The 6,000-nt window shown below is 39.0% G+C and overlaps 1 protein-coding gene across 1 annotated transcript in view; it reads right to left on the reverse strand.

Moving 5' to 3' along the window:
• LOC132815811 (enhancer of polycomb homolog 1-like) overlaps positions 1-5,767 on the reverse strand; it is a 238,959-nt gene extending 233,192 nt beyond the window's left edge. The window contains exon 1 of the mRNA XM_060825074.1: positions 5,563-5,767. The gene's annotated coding sequence lies outside the window, so the exon portion shown is untranslated. The remainder of the gene's footprint in view (positions 1-5,562) is intronic.
• Positions 5,768-6,000: the final 233 nt, after the last annotated feature.

Consider the following 6,000-nt stretch of genomic DNA (forward strand, 5'->3'; position numbering starts at 1 on the left):
AGGGTGCAGAGAAGATTTTAGAATGTTGCCTGGTATGGAATGTGCTAGCTATGAAGAGAGTTGAGTAGGTTAGGTTTATTTTCATTAGAGAAAAGGAGATTGAGGGGGGACCTAATTGAGGTTTACAAAATCATGAAGGGTATAGACAGAGTGGATAGAGACCAGCTTATTCCCAGGGTGAAGGATTCCATAGCGAGGGGTCACATGGAGAGGTGGCATGTTTTTTTTGGGGGGGGGCGGTCCACATGGCAAGTACTTCACACAGAGGATGGTGGGCATCTGGAATGCATTGCCAGCAGAGGTGGTAGAGGCAGGCACGGTAAATTCACTTAAGATGCGTCTGGACAGATGTATGAGTAGGTGGGGAGCAGATGGATACAGATGCTTAGGAATTGACCAACATTTTTAGAGAACATTTGGATTGGCTTAGGCTTGGAGGGCAGAAGGGCCTGTTCCTGGGCTGTAAATGGTCTTTGTTCCTTGATCTTTGTCTCTTCTATGCCCTCTAGTTCTCGAGTCCCCCAAACCAGGGAAAAGGCCTTGTCTATTTACCTTATCCATGCCTCTCATGATTTTATAAACCTCTTATAAAGGTCACCCTTCAGCCTTTGACTCTCCTGGGAGAGCAGTCTCAGCCTACTCAGCCTCTCCAAATAGCTCAAACCCTCCAACCCTGGCAACATCCTTGTAAATATTTTCTGAACCCTTTCAAGTTTCACAACAACCTTCCTGTAGGAGGGAGTCCAGAATTGCACACAATATTCCAAAAGTGGCCTAATCAATGTCCTGTACAGCCGCAACATGATCTCCCAACTCCTATATTCAATGCTCTGACCAGTAAAGGAAAGCATTCCAAATGCCTTCTTCACTATCCTATCTACCTACGTCTATACTTTGAAGGAACTATAAACCTGCACTCCAAGATCTCTTTGTTCAGCAACACTCCCCAGGATCTTACCATTAAGTCAAAGAATCTTGCAGTTTTACTGCAAACTTCAGACATTTACTTCTATCTGGATAACTTTACAGTTGTAAAACAGAAACTAAAGTCCAGAAAGAATGCTGGACAACCATCACACAGAGGCCCCATTGCCTCTTCCAAAGCCAGGTTTTACAAAAATTAGGAGTAATAAAACTCTTCATCTCCCCAAAAGCTTTGCATGGCTGTTTATCCAAGTCACTTGACTTTCTATTTATCTGATGGATCACAACCCACATTAAGCCGCTGACTTCTTTGTCTACCATGAGTTCCTTTCTATCTTGATAGAAGTCCTGTTCATTCCACAAAATGTCCAAACAGTTCAACATATCTTCAAGCTCTTCACATTATCCATACAGTAGAGGAGCTAAGCGGTCTCCTTGTGTGTTACACTGGACAAAGTTAATTGAAGGTCATTGAGAACAACTATAGCAACAGAAATAAAAAGCTTCCATTTAACCGCTTCCTATCTTTGATGGTTCTGTTTATCTGAAAGACATGCAGATCTTATTTTAATTAATTTCCAAAATTTGAGAAAGTAAAAGCTAAAGGGCTAAAATACAGAGTAAACGCCAAGATGAATTAGTTATACCAATATGAAGCCTCAGAAATCTAAAAATGGGAGAAGTAGAAGAGTCAGAAAGATAAACCAGAAGGGTTCATTTGTTCCATAGTCCTAGGAAAAGAATGAGTATGAATGTGACTGCATGGAGTTTAGATTTATAGTGAGGGCACAGAAAAGCAAAATAGCATGTTGGATGGCATTCTTGAAGCTTGAAACGATTTTAAAATTAAAGTGCAGAGGAGCACTCAATCATAATTAGACTTTTAAAGTAAAGAAAATGCATTTAAAATCCTGAAATTCAGCATGCACTTCTTTTCCGTCTTAAGTACCAATTTCCAGTCTATTTTGTCGAGCCTTGTGACCTCAATCAGAGCAATTCTAAGGCAGTATAGGGGAACCAAAATGGTGGATACCAGACTTAACATGCATTCTTTTTCTGTAATCCTTAAAAGCGAAGATATGGTGGCATTAAAAAAAATTAAACAGTTCTCCTTTTGAGAATCAGTCATCTAAAATTCTAAAACACCAGTTGTAAAATTCAGAGCAAACATGTTGTTACTTCACACCAAAGTGCCTCTACTTCCAATCTCAGAGGAACAGCAACTCCAGTAATGTGGCATTTTCCACACTATCTATTTTTATGCCTGTGTGACCGATATTGCCAGTGTTTCATCCATAATTGGATAAAGTGCAAGAGTACAAGTTTTTGTGAACTAAATACCAGGTTAAGAATCCATATAACTGGTTGATGGAAGATTTTCAATTAATCAGTCTGGAATGGATTTCATTAACATACAAACACAAATATACTTCACTGTTGGTACATAATTTTGAAGGATAAGTTGTTTGAGGTGTTTAAAGTATTCAAAATATTGAGAAGGTAAATATTAAGAAATAATTTCACGAAGAAAACGCATTCTTTAAATGAGAACCAGCTACTCAAACAAAATTAAGAATAATATTTTCATACAAAATAAATAAATCTGCAACTCTCTCCACAAAAGACAGCGAATGGTAAGAAAATGGAGGCTTTCCATCCTGAGCCTGTTACATCATTGTTATGGAAGGCTAATAAGTGAGATGGAGGTAGGATGCAGTAATGATTTCACTGCAATGATGGAGCTGGTTCAAGCATGTATGTTCTGTGCTTACGAATGTAAGCACTGGAAGGGAGAGTGTGCAAAATACAGCCCTTAAAATTATCATATTACACTGAGGTTGTAGTTTGTATTGAAAATATTCACCTTTCACTTTTAAAAGTAGAAGCAACAATTAATGCATACTAAATTTAATTCCAGAATGGGAGTTTTCATGCAAACTGGACACAGTGAATAAAGACACACCCTTACAATTGACTCAGACATAGCAGCTGTACAAATTGATCCAGAGTGTAAATCTGAATTCACTATTTCAATCGGTGTTCCTCACTTCACTGACTGCAATCACTATTTACATGGTGGGATCCATCACTAGCAGCGTATGTTCAACATTGGTCACCAAGAATGAAGCAGGTGGATTATTTTTATAATTGTGCCATGATATATGAGAGGGGGAAACCTTATTTGCCAAGGCAAGCCGAACAAACAGTAGTTTTCTTCTGAATGGTTCCAAATCAAATCCGAATTTATCTTTGAACACAAATTAACAAACATCAACATGTATAAACATTCACTGAGATGTATGATCACACAACACTTGAGTAACAGAGGGGCCCATGATTTGAGCCTCTACTGACATCATGAAATATTTCAGCTATTTCTTGATTTAGTCTGAATTAGTTGATTTAGAAGATTTAGTCTATATGATGAAAATGAAGACTACTGTTCTCAGTAATATTTGAGGGAAAAAAATCTATTTCTTCTGCAGAGAAAGATCAGTATCCAGCATTCTCTAGGGATTCAAAAACTGCTCAGACATGGTGGGTTACCCTGACACAGTGCTAGATAACTAACTCAAAACTACTGGAACTAGTCTCTCGCTGGATAGATGGTACAGAAATAATAAAAAGGTAACTGTGACTATAAATAATTACTGCTTTTTGCAAATGTGATAATACAATGGCTACACACACATCCTGCACCATCCTATCCAAATGCCATTGTAGGATGGTTCCAGAGCACAGCGCTCTGGGTGATAATTTTGTGCGCGCAAGGGATTTAACAATATGGGGTTTTATTTCGTGAAACACATCCACCTTCAACTCTGTCATCTACTATACTGCAAATTAAATCACCAGAGCTTTAACTCCAACTTAAGGCCTGGACTTTTAAATCCAAGATGCATTACCTCATGTAATAATTTTAGGAATGTCTACCTACTCATCTTAAACAAAAAGCAGAAAATCAACCCGTGGGCGTTTATTTTTTGTTTTAAAAGAGAAAAATCACTAACATGTGGCATATTTTTAAACTGCAATCTTTTATTTTATCTTGACCATTATTAACAACGTCACTCTTCAGAATACAAAAAAAACTTAAGAAAAAAATGGCACCTGATTTCTGCAGCAATACATCTCCCCGATTCAGTAACGTTACATGCACATTCCTTTTTTTAAAAAAAACTCAGTAGAAAGGTTGGAGCAAGTTACATGGAACCGTTTGAAGATTTGCAAAGAGTAGAAACAGGGGACATATTGGGAGATCCATCGGATTGTCAATAAAAAAGAAAGTGTTTCTGCTTTGACACAATTTATCCAATCTCCGCCCCTATAAAGGAGCAGGGCAATACATTTTAAACAGGGGCCCCACCGAGGATGAGCGGAAGATCATTTAGAGAGAAAAAAAATCAATAATCCCAAGGCAAAAATGGAAGGTTAGGAGCCTTTTTCCTCCTCTTTCTTTCTTTAGTCAGTAACCCCAATCCGATCCCTCATTCACACTCCAAAAACATAAAAAACAAGAATATGTTATATTGATTTTTAATGCCCGCCCCCTCTTTTTTTCCTTTCTCTCCACCCCACCACCTTTCGTTCAATTTGGTCAAATCGACATTAAATCCAAAGTCCCTCAGAAGCACTGAACAGCGCCACCAACAACAGTCAGTCAATGCAAACAATCCCAGCGTCGGTAAATCTTTCACCGTGTGCAAAAAAAAGGGAGAGAAAATAAATACAAAGCAGGAATGCATCCGAAAATGCACCCAACTTTTTTTTAAAAACAAATGTCTTCAACATCCAAATCAAAGCGGAGTGAAAATACCACGCCAAAAGAAAATAAATTTGTTGCGGGGCGGGGGTGGTGGGAGCGACAGCTCTTCAGACCTCGCACCAATGGCGCGGAACACGGAACATGAATTTGCAAGAGAGAGAGAGAGAGAAAAGCAGCGACCATTAGTCCAGCCATAACTTAATATAAAGCCAGCTAAAGATGTCACCCAGTACCTCTCTCAAAGCCAAGGGCAGCCAACAGTGCCTTAACACTTCAAACCCCCTCCCCAATCATCATTACCAAAGAGTTACATTAATCATCTTGGAATTCAACATAGAAAATTAATCAATGTTACATTGTTTCTTTTTGTCCCTTCTGGTTGCAAAAAGTATCTTACAACGTCGGAATTTCGCTTCGCAGATACAGATCTCTCATTTTGTCTCGTACCCCTATTTGGAAATGGGGAGGGGGGGGGTGAAGAAAAAAAAGTCCCGACTCGGTCCAATAAAGTTATTTTGGAAACTATCGATGATATTATTCTTGTGCGGCTATATTGTGTGAAAAAGGTTTGAAACAAAAATAATGTTGGATGTTCTCTCCCCACACCATTCTCTTTAAAAATTGCTGGCAATTATCAGTATCTTTTAGCTACGGTTGACGCGACAGCATGGGCGGAATCCATCCCAAAGCAAAAGGGAATAGACTCGTCATCTTTCCCCACGCTGCTGTTAATTTACAGCACATAAGACAAAATAAAATCTAAATTAAGTTGCAGTGAAGCAAGATTTTAAATAGCTCGAATTCTTCAAATTTAACGAAGATGAGAATTTCATACATGCGTTCTTTTTCTTTTTTTTAAAATAAAAACTCACCAATCTAAATCTAGGGACGATGTTGACAAGCCCTGTCCGAAGCGATTATCAGAAGATCTGATGTTACTTGTGTTTTACAAACAACAGAGCCAGTCTATTTTATAATATCAAACAGCCCAGACGATCGCTGTTTGCAAACGTTCCGTTGCCCTTCCCACCTGACAGCAGAGCTTTCTGATCAGAGGAGGTGGTAGGGTAAGGAGGGGGGGGGAGTTGGTGGTTGGAAATCAGCCGTGTGTTATCACCAAGATTTAAACACAACCACAGAAGACTTGGGGTTAACAACTTTGCAATGGCTAATAGGCGCAGTGTGATTGGATGGCGAGTGTCACCAATCACCTGTAGAGAGCTCATGGCTGCTGAGCTCACTTTCAATGGCAGAAGTTGAGGTTTTTGGAACAAATATCCGCCAATAATCCAGCTTTCATAGAGAATGCT

This window comes from Hemiscyllium ocellatum, chromosome 5, assembly GCF_020745735.1.
Source record: "Hemiscyllium ocellatum isolate sHemOce1 chromosome 5, sHemOce1.pat.X.cur, whole genome shotgun sequence".
In the NCBI taxonomy this organism is placed as follows: Eukaryota; Metazoa; Chordata; class Chondrichthyes; order Orectolobiformes; family Hemiscylliidae; genus Hemiscyllium; species Hemiscyllium ocellatum.